This window comes from Siniperca chuatsi, linkage group LG19 (assembly GCF_020085105.1).
Source record: "Siniperca chuatsi isolate FFG_IHB_CAS linkage group LG19, ASM2008510v1, whole genome shotgun sequence".
Taxonomy (NCBI): domain Eukaryota; kingdom Metazoa; phylum Chordata; class Actinopteri; order Centrarchiformes; family Sinipercidae; genus Siniperca; species Siniperca chuatsi.
In genome coordinates, this window is record NC_058060.1 from 11,997,729 (window position 1) to 12,019,918 (window position 22,190).

Sequence of the window (22,190 nt, forward strand, 5' to 3'; positions counted from 1 at the left end):
TACGACAAACACTTTCACATATACAGATGCACACGCACTAACACTTGTATCGATCTACAGCTTAGCTCATGCCAGCAGGTAGTCCAACTCACCGGCTATTCTGAGGAATTGCTTTCAGTAGCTCTGTCCACACACAAACACACACACACACTCACACACACAAACACTACATGATTGTTTCCAGTGGTTAAATCTACACAATTTGTACACAACCATCTCTTAAGACACCATCACCTCCTCTTCACAGATCAAGGGCTGAGTTTGTCGATACCACGCACACACACACACACACATACACACACAGACAGAAAGACACTTGCAGCCTTATAACTGAACCATGTTTAATACCTTGAGAGTATCAAGTTGAATACAGTTGCATAGTTAGAACAAAATCCTTTATCCTGTCCTTTCATCCCTCCCCTTCCTCCTCTAAATATTGCTTTTCCTCCTTCACTGTCATTGTCATGCATTTTGAATTCTCTTTACAGCCGATAACACAGTTTGGCGTGTAAAGGATAAGGGATTAAAGCATTGTGTGTGAGTATGTATAAATGACTTGGGCGTGCTTGTGTGCATGTGCATGTCATGTTTGTTGTGATCCCAAACGGCCGGGCCCTGCCTATCCCGCAGTGTCCCTTTCGGACTCTAATTTGAAAACATGTAAGAGGAACACAAAGTTCAGTTTGTAAAACCGACGCTTGGTACAATGGAATGTTTCTCATTAAAGTCAATCAGCCAGTAGACAACAAAAGAACCTTTCATTGAAGAATATGAAGTGAAAATAAAAAACAGGGCACCGCTTTAGCTGGCAACGCTTTCCTTGTAATATGTTATGTGTGCAGCCTCCTCCTCCTCTCCCAAAATCGGCCTCTCTTGTTTGAAACGGATCGAATTAAGATGTTCAAGGATTTTTTTTGCCCCTTCCCGCTCTTCTGAAAGGTCATAAGTCTAATGTAATTATAGCACATAACTGCGGTAAGGGAAACACATGCCAGGAGATGATATGAACATACAAGCTGTAAACTGCAACTTTCTCTTCGCTAAGCAGAATGTTGCTTTTTTTACGACTGAATCAATATCTTTAACTAAGGCTTGTAAAGCAGCCCAGTTAGAGACTTTATTTAGGCTTACCTCTGTCTGACCTCCTCATACTCCGCCTCGACTTTCCCTGCATGAGAACAGCAGGAAGCCTTGCATAAGAACCAGGAGGCATTATGTACTGTATATATGAAATTGCCCCGATGTGGTGGATTTTCAAATTGACATTTATTAAATTTATCGTGATGTATATACTGCTTCTTGATATGACTGTGCTCCAAACTACGCTACATGGACGTTCTTTTCCACTTTCACATTTTAAAACTATTCATACTGTATGTGAGGAGTCATTTATAATATTAAAACCAAGTCAGGCATTTAAGATTTACTAAATGTTGGCATTAAACTCAAAATAATATGAAACTGATTCAAATTAAAATAAGTTTTGCACTCAAATGTTCAGTTTAAAATAATATGATGGGCCGCAAGGCAGTTTTGTAGTCCTAAGTTCTAAGTGTATTGAAACATTCTAAAGTGAATAGTGGGGCTGAGGGGGAAAGTAAAGAAATAAAAGTTATAAAAAGATAAAGAAATAGAGGGTGTACTCAGTCTCAGAAAGTAAAAAGAAAGACGGAGAGTAAAGGAAAGAAGAGAAAGAGAGAGCCCACAGTAGGTTGTGGGATAAGGTTCTCACCTTACAGAATTCAATTATTTTTAAATATAGCTTATGCATTTCACATGGCCTGAATCCGAGCCTATCTCTGCTTCTCTGCCTCTCTGCAGGAGACTCCAAAGACCACTGCAAAATGCAAGGTGAGGGTCATGTGACTGGCGGAGGTGGCCAAGCTAGCATTATCGCTAGCGAGCTAATCTGCTAGCATGTTTACTGCCAGTTGACCACTACTGACCATGCGAGATATGGTTACAACATTATGTTATAGGCCGCACTGGTGTGGGTTTGACAATGTCATTTTATGAGTTTTTATTTTGAAAATGTTACAATAGACACATTTTTGTGGGTATAGTTGTGTTTGCTGGGCAACAGATCCACACAATAAGGAATTTGAGGGAAAATTCAGTGATAACCAAACTGTAATATAGAAACTGGAAAGTAATTTATATTTAAGAAATCCTTACATGTGGTTTTCAAAACTCAATTAACTAAAAGTTCTGTTTTCATCAAGATTCAAAATGGATATAATATATTTTGGAGGGAGGTTGGCTTGCTTCTTTAGTCTTTAGTTCGTTACTCTCATAACGTTAATCATCATTTTATATCTTAAACTTTTTGCATCATTTGAATCATAATTTGTGATAACTACAAAGAGGTGAAAAAATAAACTTGAATCGGTTTTTTCTCTTTTCTGACAAAGTTTTAAAAAATTTTCAAGAGCAGTTGTCCTTCATTACCTTCTACAGTACAAGTAGACAAGCTAACAAGGCTTCTGAAAACAAGCCTACAGACGTCTTCGGCTGGCTCTGTCGGTCACGTGACCCTTGCCTTGCAGGTCGCAGTGGTCCATCAAGAGTCTGAGACTCTACAGCTCTACAGTGTCAGCATGACTGAGAAAGAGACAGACCTCCCAGAAAACCATTCCATATATCTGCTAAAAGTTAACTACAGCAATTTGCTCTTCTTTCTCTTTCCCTCATCCTATCCCTCACTCTGTCACAGCTTTCCTTCTGCACTTCTATCCTTATCCGTCACCCATTCAGCTCAACAACACTGACAAACAGAGCATCATACAGTAAAGAAGTCAGAGAATTTTAACACATTTTACTTTATTTTATAATCAGTCAGATTTAAATTCAGGCAATGTCTTCCATCAAAACACACCAATAATAATTTTGTATAAACACCCCTTCATCCCATTTTGCTTGTCTTGAGATCCCTCTCTGATCTTTTGTGCCTGGTAGAGGTTGGCTGTAATTCTTTCTCCAGCCGACACAAAAATATAGAGCCAATTCGAAAAAAAGGGAGAAGAAAAGCAAAACTTCTTCTAATTATAATAATCAGCACATTAACTAACCAACAAAGATACAGGTGTGTGTGTGTGTGTAGGAGGATGGAGGTGGCAGTGTGAGCATGCTCTCTCTGCTATTTACTCGACTGGTAATCAGCCAAACACGCTGCAAGTCTCCTGCTATGATTTGCCCCCCGGTGTGTTTGCAGTCTGAACGCCTGTGAGTAAGTCAGTGTTTCTCTATGCCGACGTGTGCATGTATTTATGTAGTATATATACTATATATGTCTGCTCATGTCAGTGTGGGTGCATGGGATTATATCTGTTCATGAGTATACTGTATGTCCATATGTATGTGTGTGTGTGTGTGTGTGTGCGTGCATCTCAGGATTTATATTTGTTTCCGGTGCCTTCCCGCTGCTGAGGGGTATACCCTGGTTTACAGCTTGTGTGCGTGTGTGCGTGTGTGCGTGTGTGCGTGTGTGCGTGTGTGTGTGTGTGTGTGCATGCTCACAGATGTGTGTATTTGCCGGATGGGAATACAACTCCTAGGACATTTAATCTAGGGTGAATTTCACGCTAGTTACTGCTTGTCATCAAACGTTTCTAGCGTAAAATACTGCAGCGATCTTTTATTGGCGGATGTTCGGGACACTGTCAGACCCCTGAGTGCCCCGCTGCCCTCCAGATAGACTGAAAGTGTGTGTATAAGTGTGTGTGTGTGTGTGTGCGAGAGAGAGGAAGACACTAATCATAGACAAAGTTTGTTGCCTCACTTTTGATGCTTTTCAGTTGATAGAAATTAATCTGAATCTTGAGTGTTTAAATGTGTATGTAAAAGTTTTAAGTGCAGACTCAAACTTTATAATGCAGAGATACAGAGAGATGAAAGCCTCTTTTCTACACACACATACACACACACACACACACACACAGATCTGATCCCAAGCTTAGGGGAAGACCGATCCAGTATATCTACAGTCGTATGTGTTCGCTTAGTGAGCCACAGCTGCTAGCATCATTACTATGATTTCCTTTGTGTGTGTATGTCTCTCTGTCTATCTGCCCCCTCAACACACACATATCTAAGGGCCCTATCCAAATGGGTTTTAGCAGGACACATATTTTACACCCGCCTGAGTTGCTCTGATGTTCAGGTGCTTCACTGTAAAATGTGACCCAGGTTGTCTTCTAATGCATATCACAGCCTGACGTATTCCCTCCACCCCTTCTAAAAAACAAAGGAAGGAACTCATGACCTTAACTTTAAACGTCTGAGTAATAGCTTTTTTGTGTCTCTGTGTTAAAAGCTTTCAGTATTTAAGCGGGCAATGAAAAACAAAGGGCATATTTGTTTAATAGAATAATCCTTCCTGTGTTTAAGATGACTCCAAAGCTTTCAAATTTGAGCCTTAATGTTTCGACAAGCTGTTCAATCAGTTGTTTTTTGAGGACATTGCAAATGGCAGGCTGTCTCTGAAATATGTTTGCTTGTTTTACCTGACCCACTTTTCCTTCACTGTGTGTGTGTGTGTGTGTGTGTGTGTGTGTGTGTGTGTGTACGGCGTGCGCGCGCTGTCCCTCTTTGCTCAGAAGGTTGTAAATGTAATCTTAGACACATGTTACTTCGGCTGATGTTTTTCAGATTGATGTCAGTTGCGATTAGCATATCTCCTGCCAAGACACAGGAGTGCTCTTTAGAGCCTGGCCTCATACACACTCGCTCACACACACATTTACGCAAACCGTTGGGTAAACATAGCTCAGCTGCCATTTTGAATGATTGCACGATGATTATTTGATGCAATGATTTATTTTGAACGCAGCCTGTAAGTAAACTGAGGCAGAAAAGGATGAGAAATCTGACTGACAAGCTCCAAAACAAAATTCTACCCCAAGATAGTCTCCTGACACCCCTCTCCCAGCAACATATTATTATATCCTGGCCCCCAAAAAAACTAATTTTAACACTCCCTGGCCTCCAACTTTAATGTCACCCTGTCTGTTTCTTAAAATGCAGTCTGCAGAGTGCAGCCATGTAAATGCAGCTGTGACCAACACACTCCACACCGAAACTGTTTCATTTACATTCATCTTGTGCTTGGGAATGGAGAATTCCTCCTCCAATGTAAGACAGCAGGGGAACTGTGCAAAAACGAATTTCTCGCCATCTCTGGAGAGCAAACGATATAGGGATTCAGAACACACCCTTCAGACAATGGAAAGGGGGGGGGGTCTTATTTTCTCTTCTCTCTCCCCTCTTTCCCCTGTCTCTCTCCACACCTCCCTGACCCTGCTTCCCCTCAACCTGCCCAGCAGAGTGAGAGAATATGTGTAGCACCAACAGGGGGTGGGGTGGAGAGAGACAGAAAGAAAGTCAGATAAAAGTAGTTAAGAGAAGGAGAGAAGGGAATGGGGGGGGGCGAAGAACAGGAGAGTGACTGACCAAATACCCAGCGACAGAACGAGAGAGGAAGACAGATGCAGAGAGGAGGAGAGAAGATGAGAATATATATGCGGTGGCCAGTGTTGTGAGACAAGGCAGGTTGCTGTCACTTTAAAAATGACTGTAATAAAAGTGACCGTCGAAAGATGGATCTGGTGATTTTGGCTTGCTAATCAGTCATCTGTGAAGAGGACCACAGCCCAGATTCAGCGGCCGCCTGACACCTCGTGATTGATGCCTGTGCCCGATAAAAAAGGCCCATTAACTGTCCTCCTATTAAACTGGGTGAAATGGCAAAAAATGCTCCTCTCTCCCACTCTGCTCTTCCACTCTGTCTTTCATTTAAACCATATATCCTTTTATATTATCTGGCCTTTCTTTCCTTATCAGCTCTCTCTATACTGTTAAGGTAGTCTGTTCTTATTATTCTTACAGTTATTATTGAGATAGTGGGAGAGATGTTAATCAGCGAGGCCTACTTGTGTTTGCGCGTGTATACTTGTTCATGTGTGCACCGGATGTCACATACTGTATTTGAGTACAGTCCTCACACTCAAATCAATAGATCAAAAGGTGGCCAAGACAAACTAGTCAATGCTTCAGCTGGTACCTGTGTCACAAATTCTTGTCAAGTTTGCAAATTAGCCTGCATAATCAGTGATGTCAGAAAGTGTATGACTTCAAGCCTTCTTTTAGCCTCATGACATGCGTCAGGAAAAAATAATGACCCCGCAGCTGAATCTCATATATCGCCTCATCTCTCCTTCTCACACACACACACCATCACGCACACATACACACACACACACACACACACACTCAAAGATTGCCTGCAATAATAATAACCCCACAGACGACAGCTTCAGCCCCCTCCCTCCCATCCCCTCATCCCCACTTCACCCCCTCCCACATACAATCAAACAAAGCCTCTCTCTTACCTTGCGCATGACCAATCCTTCCATCTCTCCTCTCTTTTTTTCCTCTTCACCATCCTATCTATGCATGCTCTTCCCTTTCTGTAAACCCAACCACACCTAACAGCAACACCTTGCACTCTCCCGACCATCCCACAGCCTACAGCGCGGCACTCACACCCCCAATAAATACAGCCCTGGTCTGCCGTTTTCCCATCTATCCCTTTTTCTCTGCCCCAGTCTCTTTCCCCTCTCTCTCCCTCTCCCTCTCCCTTTCTCTCTCCCTCTGTCTTTCCCTCTCCCCTCGCTTCTGGCTGGTGAAATATCAGGGCAAACGGATTCCAGCTTTTTTCTCTGGCTCAGAGGGGTTGTTCTGTGCGATTTGGCCCTGGGGTGCATTTCAGCGCTTCTGATGTGAGAGAGGGGGCGAGAGAGAGAGAGAGAGCGAGAGAGAGAGCAAGACAGAGGGCAATGGAGAGAAAGAGAAAGGAAGCGTGAGAGAGAGAGAGAAAGGAGACACTGCCAGGGTTTATCCTTTCTTTCTAAGGGGCAGTCAGCGGTTTTAAAACGACAGGCTTTTGACCAGCGTTGAACCAGCAACTCAAGGTGTGCATGCTCTTCATAGCTTACAGAGGCCTTGAGGTGATCTCCATACATAATCAGGACAATCCACCTCCATGACAGGTGCGCGGCCATCTTGGAATCTCTCTGAGCCGGTGGACTTGAGCAGAGTGTCCGTGCGCTGGTGTATATACGGAAAAGATGAACGACTGCAGCGCAGCAGTTTTATTGCTTTAAATAAACTGACAAGTGGTCAAATGAAAAGAATGTTTGTTTTACTTTTTACACTTTTTACACACTTTTCACACTTTTACACAAGATTGTCTGGTATTTTGATTTCATTTTATTTTTCCACTAAGCTGCTACAGGACACCTATACAAAGATAATAACATATGCTTACAAATTATACCTGTATTATTAATTTAAGTCTAAAAAATTTGGTATTCATTATTACCTTTTATTCATCAGATTCATCAGAACAACTGGACAGAATATTTTAGTTGTTTCAAACGTTTAGTTGGAATTGTTCTTTCAATATTTATCGACTTTAACAACAAAGTAAAAATGTGTCTGGTATTTTTTGTTTTCAGGCCGGTCATGTCTTCAAAATATTTTTTTTTTTTCAAAGCACGTAATTTTGCAGTAGAATTCATTTTGGAATTTCCACAGGTGATCGTGTTTTATCTTCTCTTTTGTGTGTCCATGCATGTGTGTAGTTTACACAACTTCATGTGTGCGTATATATATATGTGTGTGTGTGTGTGTGTGTGTGTTTATGTTTTCTAATCTCACATCTCACTGTGGGGAGTTCTAAAAGGATTTGTCATTCTCAGCTCAGTTGGGCTGATTGTGAATTAAATGTATTTTTAGGCACCTTTTTTCCGTCCCTTTGTGAACCCAGTTAGAATTGAGGTCAGGACACACAAACAGACATACACACACACACACACACACACACAAGCACACAACTGCACACATCATCTCAGAGAGAGACACATAGCTTTCAGAACAAATCACTGTTGAACTACCCTGTGTGGAATGATTCTGACATTTTGTTTGGGAGAAATAGCATTTAATTGAAGGGAGGGGCGATACGGATGGCAGTTATGCAACCAAGGGAAAATGTCTACATTTCAACCCAAATTGAAAACATAACAGAGTTTGCGTTTGTGTGTGTCTTTGTGTGTATGTGTGTGTGTTGAGGGGTTGCTTGCACCATTTCACTGTTATCCACAGTTGGCTTGCTTGTTTGATTGTGAATTAGTTCAAGTTATGGGGTTTTATTCCATAAAAACAATATTGACTTTGCATTAAAATACAAAGTAATCTCTCTCTCTTGCTCTCTAAAATCTATCTATCTATATTGGTTGTACTACATTTGCAGGTATGAAATTTACATGTATGATGAGGAAGTGCAATGCTCTCACATTTCCACATATTCACTTTGCTGTTTAATTTTTAATCATTTCATTTTGTACAAATTACTTTTGCAAAACTGTATGAGCACAATTTGATTAGAGATTCTAGATTAATTCATTAATTTCATTCTTAATATCCAAGAACAGAAAATATTACATCATTTTACTCATTAACTGTAGTTCCACAAGCTTTTAAAATAATTATTGGCCTCTGCTGTTTCATAATTTAAAAACCATGTTGATCTCCATAAGGAAAATCTTGTGTCTTTTGCCACCAAACACAGTAAGGTCAGAGGTCAGACTCCCCCACAGAACAGGCGTCTGGAGCTGGGAGGAACTCAGTGTTTTGCTCAATGACACTTCGGCATGGTAGATGCTTGCAGAAATGGCTGTTTGAACTCAGGTCATGCGGTTTAATGATGGTCACTAGGAAAGGAGGATGAAGAGCACTCTATTAATGCAGTGAAAGCCAACAAGCATCTTTCAGGGTCATTGCACACCTCAAAAAATGACGCCTCTCTCTCCCCCTCTCTCTCCCTTTCTTTATTCTCTCTTTTGCTTCAAGCGTTGCAAATTTGTCTGAGCCGCATCCGCTAATCCGTGCGCATTTACGCATTGGTCATTGCGCCTCCGGTTGACTTGGTTGGCTTGATAGATGATGGCGTCCAGGCAGGAGACTGACTGACTGACTGTACAAGCTCACAGCTGACAATAGTGTTGGGTGGTAACTCTTTGCTTTGTAACGTGCTGCAAATAACGAGTCTTGAAAAGAATATCCACTTATGCATAATTTTTTTGTCAAAATATGACAATTACTAATTAAAACAATAAGTCATGAATTTTTTATTACGCCAATGGAATTAAATTATTCAAGATGATGTCATAGCCTCGTTTTAAGTAGAAATAGTGATCAAAATAAATTTAAATTATTAAAATATCCAAATTTTTTGCAAACAAATGCTTATCTACAGGAAGATAATTTAGTAGAAGCAGTTTCACAAATTTAGACCTGCTGCCAAGAAGTAGTGGACTACAAAAGTAATATTACTTTTAAGTCATGGGTAACATTACTTTTGAGTAACATGCCCAGCACTGGGTATGAGATGCTCCTGATGTTTTCCCCTGGATGTCAATCTGTTGCCATATAACTGACTTCTCAGTACTGACTGGGTTATTGGCGTGTTGGGATGGCCCACTGAGTGTCAGAGGAAAGGAGAGGTGGGGGGGGGTCGCATGGATGGATGGATGATGGGGTGGGAAGGTGGAGTGGTGACAGTCCCCAAGAGAGAAGGGGAGTGGAGGCTCCTGGAAAGGACCACTCGGACCTCTAAATTGACATGTTCAAGCTCCTGGGTTGTCATGAAGAAAGCGCTTTAATAAGCCATGTGACAACCTACAGTATAGCAGTCTTACTTTCAAGAGGCCATTAAATAGCAGGCCTTCTGTTATATTTCAAATTAAATTTTTATTGCTTTAATTTGACTTACATTTTATTGTAATACTTAACACAGTGTTTACAATCATATATTATTATTACTATTAATATTGTTGTTGTTTTTATTATTGTCAATATTGATTCCCGCAATTTAGCCTTTTTAAAAATAATATATTATAATAGTATAATAGAAGATTTGGTCAATGTAGCATATTTAATTTATTTGTTTTTTCTTCCTGCAGTAGTTTTCAATATTTAAATATGCAAACTGTAGGTAAATCACTAATTGAGGGTCATTCAAGTTATCAAGTTATTTCGATAAACATTTTTGATGCTGTCAATGAATTTCCTTTTCTTTAATACGGAGCATACATGTGCTATTGTTCCCATCCACGGCAGCTTTACAGGTCTATAACTGTTTGTGGATCTGAGTGATAATCAATAGAATTTGGCGTTGAACGGGGCTGGAGGCGGGTAGATGTGTGTTGGGGCATCACGAGGAGGCCGTTTTGGGGGGCTTTTTATTCCTCTGTCCATATATGGAGGACACTCACTGGACGCGTGTCTATTAAAGAGGGATCAACAATGAAAAAGATCGGAGGACCAAAGGGCCAAGTGGGAGGAGGGCATAGGGCGAGGTGAGACTGAATGGAAACAGCAGTGGTGTTGGTGGTGTCTGTTGTGTGAGACAGATGCACATGGGGAGCGAGGAGGGTGTGTGTGTGTGTGTGTGTGTGTGATTTCTGAGTGTGTGTGTGTGCACATTTATTTCCGAAATGCGGGCGACGACGTCTGCTAAGTCACCCTTCTCCTCCTTCACCTCCTCTCTTGTTTCTGTTCTTCTTCTTCTTCTTCTACTCCTGCGTCCTGCTTGCCACAACACTTGTTCTTCTTCGGGAGCAATATCTCGGCAGTCCCTGCCCCGCCTGCGTCTGCGTAAAGACTTTACAGTCAGGGGCCATCGATTGCTCTTATCAAATAAACAGAGTGGCACCGGCGGCTGCACGCACCCACCACCCTGCACCTCCACCACACCCTCCTTCCTCTGTCTCCTAATCTCAAGCGCCCCCCCCAATTACACCCCACCTCTTCCCCTGCTAGAGAGCCTAGCAGCTGTGGTCCCATGTAAATTTTACATGATTGGCACCTCCTTATTTTACCCCCCTACCCCTCCGCCTGTCCCCATTCTCCTGTTTCTTACCCCCTTCATATCATGTTATATATATTAATGCACAGTTTATGCAATAGCTCATCTGACTGTGCGCACCGGCTATCATGTCCATGCCTTTCCTTGGGAATTTGCATACCTGATTATAGTGCCTGAAGTGCTTGATTGTTGCTCGGGTAGGTTATGTGCTGCTGAAATGTGATATTTGGTGTGTAGACGGGGGGTGGGTTGGGGGTGCTGAAACGGTTCCCCTTGACCCTTGAAATGCAACGTAATCCCGTGTGGCCCCGTTTGATTAGGGCATTTTTCTGTCTAATTGTTGTCATCAGGACTTGCACTATCATTGTGCATCTGGAAGCACTTTGACATCTAAGTCAGTGGTTCTCAAAAGTGGGGTTCAAGAATCCTCAAAGGTCCGCGAAGGCCATGCAGGGGTTCCCCCCCCCCCGGCAAAATGAAGAATTGTTTAATTTCACTGTGATTTCATTAACCTGAAATTATTCAAACTACAGAGTACATATGTCTGAACCACACCATTAGCACCACGCTTACAACAGGTTTACAATGCAATTCTAAATCAATAACAACAAAAAACCCATATTGGGGGTCCCAGGGACAAAATCCAATTAAATGGGGACCCTTGGCATAAGGTGTGTCCATTTGGGGGTCCTTGACATGAAAATGTTGGAGAAGCCCTGATCTAAGTGACTGAGGCAAAGGGCTGCATTGACAGTCTTTGTTTCTTTTCTCTCTCTCTCTCTCTCTCTCTCTCTCTCTCTCTCTCTCTCTCTCTCTCTCTCTCTCCTTTTAAAAGGGAGCGGAAGAGTGGGCTGATACCGGTCTCATGTTGCGTATGGATTTTCGTTTATATAATCGATTGAAATGTCCCAATACATTGATTTTGGGTTCAGTGTTTTACAAACAAGCGTTTATGGGTCTCGATTTTATGTTAGGGATGATTCCAGTGTGACACCGATGCGCAAAGAACTCGGAGTTGATTTTTAAATAAATGATCTAAATACAAACAAATAAATATCTATTGTTTCATGTATAAAAAAAATAGAAAAACTGACTCGGGATGGGGGAAGGCAAAAAAGAAGGGAAACAGGGTGAAAAGACAATATTGTGCTGCCTCTCTCCTTAATCAAATAAAGTGGTGTAAAAAAAAAACACACACACACACACACAAAAGCATTTCCTTCCCTCTGAATTTCTCCTTGAATTATATGCCATCACTAGTGTGTGTGATTGCGGAATATTAAATTAAAGTGGGATAAGTCCGCACCGAGGCGGGCTGCGTCCAATCCGCAACTCATTTCCCCTGTTGTAGCACCGCATCACTGCGCTCCTCTCTTTTCAATGACAATGTGCCAAATCTGGGCATTTTGAAAACACTTTCCATATGCTATTATCGGATCGCTACTGAGCAAGAGAAAGACAGAAAAGAAGAAAAACGGAATGTTTTATACCAAAGGTACCGAGATTCTACATTTTTATTTATCTTCTCTTTCAATGGCTTATTATACTTTATGCTTTTTGGGGGATTTAAAAGAGGTAAGAGGAGGAAATTTTGAAGTTTTTATAACGATTGCATATTTATGGACCGTTGTTGGATGGCTTTAGGGCTGAGTGTGAAAACGTCGAGAGAGTTTATGTTGCGCATATATGGACAAAAACTTAATGTTGTTTCACTGTTTTAACTACGTTTTCCTCATTTATTGGTAAAGAGTAAATTGTTTTTGCCCACTTCCCTGTGGAGTGTTTTGTCAGCAAACAACTTGAAGAAACATTTTTCCTAGACATTAATTTCGTTGAAACCACAGAAATAATTCTGTCTTTTTCATTTATTTGCAATTAATTTGATTTTGCATCTCTGCACCTTAATTTAACACAGGTGACAACTTGCAACTACATTTAGAGGATTTCTGTGTCAGAATTTTCTTTTACTGTGGTCAAAATACAGTTTTAATTATTGCACATATTTTGAAGGAAATGTTTTGAAGTGCATTTTAACTTGGCTTAATTATTCTGGAGTGAGTGGCAAAATCTTGCATTGGTGTCATGCGTTGAAAGAGTTGCATTTAACTTCTTATTTTCTGTTTTATGGGCCTTTATAAAGCTTGTTTGTGCGTGTGTTTGCTTGACGAGAGTTGGCCAGTGGGTCACTGTGGCAGGTTGCCGGTCAGAGCTGAGGGCTTTTAGCGTGTTTTTGTGTGTGTGTCCTGATGAGGCAGAGGGGTCAGCCAAGCAACCCCATGAGGGCGCCGACGCATAGGACAAACAAGGTGGAAGTCTGTATGCACATCCAGAAAACACTGACCAGGTGGCTGTTTGTAGTAAGCATCAGGATGGGCTACGGAATTGACAAAATTATATTTAAATTTTTTTTAGAACAGATAATATCAATCCAAGTTTTCCGTTTGACTTCAGAGAATATATTGATGGATCAACAATGGTCCCATCCCATGGCATCTCCCAGTGTGTCAAGCCTTTATGGTAATATCTTCGGACGATTCAAAGTTATTGATCCACTGAAGTGGCATTAGATCACTGAGTGCTCAATGCTACCTCTCACGTGGCAGCAGAAGCATTAGAAAATAAAACAAACACGATACCTTTTAATGTTCGATAATTACACTATAATTATTATAATAAGAGTTTAATTTCCGTCGTCCTGGTCTATGTTTCTGGTGATGCCACAAAGAAATGTCTTAGTAATTTATTTGCTTTAGAACACACACATACTCGCACTCTCGCGCGCACACGCACACACACACACACACACAAGCAGGCACACACAGACACCAGACCGGAGTTTACAGATAAAAATCTATAATTAATTGAGGATGCTGCTGATATGGAAATGGGGCAAAATATTAGTTAACGCGGTCTTTTGTCAAGCGGTCCTCCGGAGAAAGAGCATCGTCTGCAGGGAGAGAGGGAGGGTGGAGACCAGGGGGATTTACAAAACGCAAGAGGTTAAGATAAGCGGTAGCCTATATCAGTTCTCTAAATCCGCTTTGTACTTTCTCTTTTTCTCATTGGAAACAAATAAAATAACAAACGCAACTCGGCTGAAAATGTCAACAGCGCGCACATTTAATCACTAGAAAGTGGATAAGTGCATCCTTTCACAGGAATGGAGATTCTCGTGTAAAAAAAAGAGAAAAATCACGGTGGTTAATGTCTACAAAAGTCCTCCGTTTAGGTGTACAAAGTGAGAAATAGGTCCACTCCATAGATCGAAGCACGGCCCCGGTGGACTTTTTGCGCGTCCGCTGCAGCAGCGGGTAGACTCGATTCTCCAAGCCGTCTGTGAGCGACGCCTCCCAAGGCTGACAGACTAGAAAACCCCCCTGGAGGACAGGCAGGCAGCTGCAGCAGTAGCGGCAGCAGCAGGAGCCTTGGATCCGGGTGAAAAGTGACGCCTCTGTTCCTCACCTCGACCCACCCACCCCCTTTGTGAGAGACCTCTCTAAACCCAGAATAAACAGCCTAGGGTCGGGTCGGGCTCGGATCTCTTGGCTTCTTAAGGATCCAGTTGGTATGGGCGCAGTCCAGTCAATGTGGCTGCAAAGTAGACCTAGTAGTTCACTTGCCAGCAGCAGCCTTATCATCACATCCCAAGCCCCGGCTCATGCAGTTCAATTCACCCCCAGTTTCGATTTTTTCCATGAAGGCGAACAAGATCTCTTGATTTTCTCCCCGATTGAGACTGTGTAAAGTCTTCCTCTTGCCCAAAAGCCACTATTAAGAAACCGGGGGGGAAACACACAGTAAACGGTTTGCATTGAAAGGATATAGGGCCAACAGACCGATGCACTTTGTAAGGACACTAAATGTAAACGCCAGTGAATGGAGCTTTGAATAGAGAGGGGGAATTTTATGTGACTCTGTATTGGATTTTGCAGTTTGGCTCTATTGAACCCACACGGGGCCTCAGCGGTCCCGAAAGGGCAGTGATGACTTTCCAACATGTGGTGGATTACTGTGATGTATCGTGGCTTTGATTTTTAAGCTTAGATGTTTATATATAGGCTACCATATTTGCAACAGATCAGAAACAGTCTATTTACTCCAAGAAAAAAACGAGTAGGCCTATACCATTAGACAATACAATCTAAAAACTGTGCATCCATGTGTAGCGTAAATTACTTACTGTGTGAATGCGTTTTGTGCTTTTGTACATAACTGATGTTACCTATAAAACGTATTCTACACTATGTGTAGGCCCGTTTTGATGCGCGGCACAAGACGGATGTGTGCTTTTGATTCTCCCCCTCAGGTGTTTTTTTCTTTCTGTTTTTTTATTCACATTAGTCATAAAGAGTGTTTTTCACCTAGTTCAGCTCTTTCATTCATTTTCATAAATTGCTCCAAACCTCATAGAAACTCACACACGTATTTTTATATTCTAACATTCCTTGGAATCCGCAAAGGCTGTTCATTCTGCGCATGTTAGAAAAAGTAATTTACCTGTAGTGTCATAATAATGACACCCAAATGAGCATCATGGGCAGAACAAAATAGTAATCTCATGTCTGTTCAATGAAAAATGAAGGAAAGCAGTGTTGGGGCATTGTGCGTTTCGGTACAGAAATATTCATCTGCAAAACTTGTTTTTAGAGAAAGAGATGACTTCTAAGTACTTGTAAGTAATTCTGAGTCCAGCCTGTTTGTTGTGCAGGAAGCGGTTGTCCATTGTTCTACATGTGATTTGGCCCTTAGAGAGAAACCGTACAAAAGGATTTTTCTGCGCGCATAGACCTATGCGGCCGCCAGGGCTCCGTGTGCGCGTCATTTGCAATGTGGAGACTGTTGATCAACTCACTAATTACACTTCTCTCCTCTCTCTCCCTCCCTCTCTGTCTCTCTTTTGCTCCCTCCCTCTCTCTCTCTCTCTCTCTCTCTCTCTCTCTCTCTCATTCGCCCTCTCTCTCTCTCTGTCTCTCTACCCATTCCCAGAGTGCATATCGGGAAATAGACACACAAAGACATGCGCACTCAACTTAATCAGCCATTTTTTTAAACAGGGCTAAAACGATAATAATTAGCAGAATAAAGACATATAGGATTTTCATTTCCTTTCCTCCGTTTCCCGACCCCCGTCCACAAGAGAAACTGCGAGGCAGCCCGTCGACACGTCGTTTCACCGCCACCGGAACCAAAATAAGGGATAGCTCTCTAAACGCTTGACATTTGTGGTTTTACCCCCTTTTCCCAATATAAAGTTGGAGGATTATTGTAATTTTCCCTGTTTTTCCACGTTTTGATTGTCCAATTACGCAAGCCGCTGGATGTGACTGTTTTATAAACCCAAGAGCAAAGAGAGAAGCGGAGGTGACGGCTTGGAGGGGGAAGAAAGTAAGTTTTTTTTTTCCTTTCCACCTCTCTCTTTAACTTTTATTGAGTAGTTTGGGGTGTGTGTTAAATTTAGGGGTCGGGTATCGATTATCTATCTCGCTGGTGGATCTTTGACATCGGGGCTGTTTGGATAACAGGTGCTAGGTGTTTTTAGACCAGAATAAAGGCGGATATCGTGATGTTAGTGCAACTCCGGCGCTTTGGCTACAATAAAGAGACTGACAGGGTCGGAGGCGTTCTTACGCATGTGTCCGTAGTATTACTGTAGGATATCACGTCCAGACCTGCCTCTTGCAAAGTTTATACGATTGTTACGGAGATTGTGTGGTGGACATACACAGAATACTCCACGTTAGATATACCGAGACGAGCCGATCGTTTCTCCCCCTCTGTGGCTTTGCAGTGCGGACATGGTGTTGCCTTTCCAGGAGTCCGATCCCTCGGACATGTCCGCTTTGAGCTTGTTTCTGGGTGAAGGGTCCGGATTGATGTTCTCCCCCACTTCCCGGCTCCTTATTTCAGTCCCCAACCATCAGATATTTCATTTGAAGAGATCATTTGGGTGCACCGCAGCGCTCAAAGCCAGTTTTTAACACATCGGGTTTCATGCACCTTCCAGGCATTCACGGCCGAAGTGACACGATCGGTCTCCCGACACGATCCCCTTCCGTGTGTAGAAGTGGATATCTTTGAAATAGTCGACGTAATATCTTTATTAAATGGTCATTACAAAAGCAACGTGCATTTGCCGATAATAGTCCATACATCTTTACCTGCTGCGCTTTAAAAGTAGCCTAGGCTCACTTTACCGAGGCGTGGGTGGCTGCGTCGCCCAGGAGGGAGACCGATCGTTGGGCTGCTGATAGAACGGCGAGTCCCTTTAGAGCCAGCCAACTCCTGGGTCCCATGTTTTCCTTTAGCACCGGCATTTTAAAGACCAGAATGTATTCAAAACTCATACGCTATTGTTATTTATTGATACCAACACATTTTAAATTCCACCTTCCATCCACAGTCTGTATGTTCCATTTCCACCCTCGGTCCCCATCCGCGTCGGTGGGTTTATAATTTCCTTACATAAATTGTCCTTCTCTTAATTCCCAGAGATGCGGGTTGCAACATCTTCTTTAAGTTATCGATTGGTGTTCGTGTGTATTAATTTAGAGCAGACAGAGCGCAGAGGTAGGATTCTCAGGTATTTTTGCGCCCTGATGGCAGTTTTTTTAGGTAGGTAGCTAGACTTGGCTCGGATTGGGACGCGACAGTGACAGGGGGGACATCGATCGCACGGGAGGAAAAAAAAAAAACAAAACATCAGGGCCAAGGGGCCAGTCAGTCTCCAACCCGGGTATGTAACGGTGTAGTGAGTGTGTGTGTGCGTGGAGAGATGAACGGTGTATAGGGTAGGCGACCTTTTTTACAGGACTGTCTCTATTTATACACGGCTTTTCTGCCCTTTTTATATGGATTTCAGAGCGTATTTATCCCCCAAAATAGATGCTTTTAAATCATTTTTTCCAAATATGTTATATTACTAAAATTTGTTTTGATTATTGAATGCGTAGATATTTTTATATACACAGTGTAAACCTACTTTTTAATCAAAATACGGGATTTTCTGTAGAATCCTGAACAGCAAATGAGGACCATTATCACTGCTTTAATAATAACAATTAATCAATTTTATTATTGTCATTATTTCTATTATTTTTTATTATTATTATAATTATATGTGAAAACGTAGTCTGATATTTTAATTTAAAAACTAAATTGAATAAGACATTCCTGTTTTTCCATAAGTTAAATGTTAACTTAAATCAGATCAATTTTATAGATTGATAAACTACGAACACTGATGATTTTTGGACAGGATGGATCTTCTCTCTAGTCCAGACAATTTAATTGCATCTGCATAAAATCCTACATTTCATTACAAAAATACAGCCTAGGCCTAAAAAAAATCAAAAAAGTGAAATTATGAGAGTAGATGATCCTGTCTAATTGCAGTGAATTTCATCAGTTAATGATGGTATTGTCTCACTCTATAATAACAGAATCTCTGTTATTTTTCTTGTCTTGCAAATGAGAGAATTTCTGAGGTTTATGTTTGCAGAAGCCCAGGCCCCTTGTTTTTGTTTTTCTGTGCAGGATGGCTTACTATCAAAGGCTGGGTGTGTATATCTCTGCATGTTAGTTAAGCAGCTTGTAACATTCATTTTACCCGTAGCAGTAGAGGGAAGGGATAAAAAAAAACATATAGTGTGAGAGATGGGCAGATAGCCCTGGGAGGACAATAGCTGTTGGCTTGAAAATGCTTCTTGATTATTAAAAGCTAATGCATTTTCAGCATTGCAGCCTTCATTAAGGGTGCGGATGGAGGGGGCTGAGAGGGTACTGGGAGGAGGAGAGGATGGGAGAGGGAGAGAGACAGGGGCTGAGTCTGTCCTATAACTCCTGGGCCCAAGACACATGCAGCTAGAAGATTGGCTCGGGCCTCTCATAGGGGTCGACAATGTGTCATTTCCACCCGGCTAGATTGCCCTCTGCCTATCTGATATTAATGTGCAAATCAATATTTCAGGGATTAAATTTCCCTTCTTCATTTTTTATGGTTTCTACCTCAATAAGTCTCCCGTCTAATAGAGGAGGCTGGATGATTTAGAAGCCTTTGCTGCAGAAAGAGAGAGCGGGAGAGAGAGAGAGAGAGAAAGAAATAGAGAGGAGCTTTGCAACAAGGCTATCGCTGCATTTTAATGTTCTTCTTCGTGGATCCCCCATAGGCCCTTAGTAAGGAGGGCTATATCGCTGCTTTACAGTGTAAAGACAGCCAATTTGGATAAAAAGCAGAAAGGGGAAATATGAGTCCGGTTGAATACTTAAGACGCTGTGGTAATCCGAGTAGCAGGTATTAGTGAAGGGGAGCCCCCCCCCCCGCTTCAAAGACACACACACACACACACACAGAGCTACATCCAAACCTGCATTACCAGCAGTCATGCTTGAGCAAACAGTATAGCATACTACAAGCTGGACTGCTGTAACAATATATTTTTTCCTCTTCTCTTTCTCCTCCACTTTGAACCTTTTTTGCTTAGAAGCCCATCGACATCCATTGGAGAGATTTACTCGCCTGCGTAATAACATCTGGCGTATGTGTGTGATAGAAATGAATTACTCTGACACAATGACCTGTGTATGATTATTGGGGAAGGGAGAAGCGTATTACCATAGTCATAATGCTGCATCTCATTGAGAGTCAACTAAATGAGCTTGGACCCTTTGACTCCCCATAGACATTCATTAAGGGACGGTGCACACAGAGGCGTCTGTCTGCCAATAGGTGTGTGTCTGTGCATGTGTGTTTATTTAATCCTCCTTCCTGTACCATCTGGTGCGTGTGTACATGTGTGTCCAGCAGCAGCACAGTGTGAATTTCCCCCCACTCAACCCCCCCCCCATTCAGAATTTGCAGCAGAGCAGAGTAGACTGTTTTAACATACTCTTGATAGGGAGAGTGTCAGCGAGTGAAAACACGAAAAGAGAGGGAGAAAGAGACAGAGGAAGAGGCACAAAAGAGCTCTAATTGTAGCACGACCGCTTGGCTTCCTCCTTGATTCACGGCCATTACGATGTGAAAAGCACAACCGCCTGTCCTCCATTATCAAAACGGCAGGCCTACACACACTCTCACATCCATACACGCATACTCACTGGGGGGAATCATGTAGATTTTTTGTCTCTTATCTATGGCTCAAATAACTGCTATCATTCTGGTCACCAGCTTCAATATTGAACATACCCAGCATTCTCCTCACACGAATGATGGGTGGTTGAATTTACAAAGTAAAAATAAACACATTGTAAGACTTCCAAGCTGGAGCAGTGAAGTTACAATCCCAGCCAAATACATATACACACAACCAGTGTTTTGTACCAATCATATTTGACTGATGGGCCAAGTTGTCTTTTTCAGATTCTCTCTTTCACACTTCTTCCTGAGGTTTTTCATAGATTTTCATACTGTTTTATGCAACATGTATTTTGCAACTGTTCAAAGCATGCAGTTTCTGATGCAAAGAGCTATCTAAAAGCTGAATATTTTAGATAGATCAAGGTGTGATATTCTCTTGGTTATGTAGTGTGTGTGTGTGTGTGTGTGTGTGTGTGTGTGTGTGTGTGTGTGTGTGTGTGTGTGTGTGTGGTGGTGGTGGGGGGGGGTTGACGGTCTGCAGTAGTAGTGTCAGGGTCTCCTGGTTCAGCGAGGCCTGTAGGGGAAGAAGCTAAGAAGTCCGCAGCAGCTCAGCATTATGTCTCAAAGGGGGGGGGGGGTGCTTCCTTTGTCAGCCCTGGGGCACCACCGCTAACACACACTTTCTCTCTATCACACACACTGAGCGAGAGGCGGAGGAGGGTTAAAGACTTGGAACGAGATCAAGCCCCTCCGTAGCTCCTGGGGAGGGTGCTTGTGAATATGCGAGTTTTAGTGTAATTAGCACTTAATTATATTAACATATGCAAATTGTCAGGCGGAGAGCTTGTATCGCCGGTGGGTATCGGCTGAGATACAAGTGACTCCATTGTACCACCACGGCAGAAAAGAGAATAATGGGTGTGTGTAAGGCAACCAGCCAGCAGCCAGCCAGCCAGCCCCCCGTGCTAGCACATAACCAGCTAGCTCATTTAAGTCTCTGGCTGGCCGCTTTGCCAAATTTCATTAGTCGCCATGACGACCTGGCTAATTGTGCTGACTAATGTCCCCTGATCTGTCGTCAGTCAGGATGGGTGTGCATCCTTCTCCCCCCAAAACATGAGTGGGGTAGAGAGAGGCCCGACTGTCCAGATTAAACCAGCACACAATGACTCCTATTTACACACGTTCCATTTGTACGAGCATTTGCATATTCAAAAATACTCTGCCATCTTTCCTTGTCTGCTCAGTGTGTGTGTTTGCATGTGCACTCGTGCATTGGCAAGGTCGTGCGCATGTGGCGGCAATGTGTTGGAGGGGACAACAGCAGTTCAGTTGTGTGTCGTGTGTGTCAGTCTGTGTGTGTCACATGTGTAACACACTGCTGTCTGTGAAGCGAGACCGGGACTGTGAGACTGGTATGGCTCTGTGTAGCGACATAGCTGAATTTGTTTTTGATTATTGTACAAGACTGAGATTCTGGCAAAGAAAAGCTTGGGCCTAAATAACAGGGACAAGGAGTTCTGCCTTTGAAACGTTCAGCCCTTCTTTTCATTCCACCCAAATATCTAATTACAACACATCTTTATAGCTGCCCCCAACCAAGCAGCAGGACTTTCTTTTTTAAGGGGGAGGGTGGACAAACATTTAATTTTCTGTGCTTCCCACTAGCCAAAGGTGGATAGAGATTGGGCCTAGTTGGTGCTACTAGTACTTGCATGCTAATCCTGTTTTTTGACAGGAACGTAAACTGATATAATTGCTTTTCAGAGGCAGGAACGGCGGTTTATACAAGTGTGAAAGCACGGGAAAGGGGATTAGCATTATTTTGCATAATGCTGGGCAGGCGCTGAATGGGGCATTGAACGCTTGACTGGGTGACAGAGATGAAAGAGAGATGAAATGCTCTACCCCTCTTCTCTCTCTCCCTCCCTCTCTTCCGTTTCTCCCCAACAGGCCCTCTGTCTCTGACCACTGTTGCCGGTAGAGGACTGTGTTTGCTGGAGAGGACCCGGAAACACCAGGCTGGTGTTTTTGGCTGTTTGTTCGGATGCCAGCAGATGGAACCTGTCATGTGAGGCAATATGTATGATAATAGAGTAACTGTGGATACTGGGAAACTCTGGGCTCCCTAAGCCTCCATGTATATACTAAACTGCATCCCTAAAGCACTGAAGTGTGCAATTATGTAGT

The 22,190-nt window shown here is 42.5% G+C and overlaps 1 protein-coding gene and 1 long non-coding RNA gene across 6 annotated transcripts in view; one reads left to right on the forward strand and one right to left on the reverse strand.

Moving 5' to 3' along the window:
• LOC122866228 overlaps positions 1-6,821 on the reverse strand; it is a 28,996-nt gene extending 22,175 nt beyond the window's left edge. Inside the window, exon 1 of the long non-coding RNA XR_006375654.1 lies at positions 6,387-6,821. This is a non-coding gene — a long non-coding RNA (uncharacterized LOC122866228). The remainder of the gene's footprint in view (positions 1-6,386) is intronic.
• zfhx4 (zinc finger homeobox 4) overlaps positions 1-22,190 on the forward strand; it is a 288,103-nt gene that overhangs the window by 191,965 nt on the left and 73,948 nt on the right. Inside the window, exons 1-2 of one of the 5 annotated variants that reach the window (XM_044175584.1) lie at positions 15,870-16,309; positions 21,954-22,071. The exons of 1 other annotated variant lie outside the window; for it this stretch is intronic. The gene's annotated coding sequence lies outside the window, so the exon portion shown is untranslated. Of the gene's footprint in view, positions 1-12,251; positions 12,420-15,869; positions 16,310-21,953; positions 22,072-22,190 lie in introns of those variants that run through there. 3 more of the 5 variants (XM_044175583.1, XM_044175582.1, XM_044175587.1) reach the window with 3 other exon arrangements.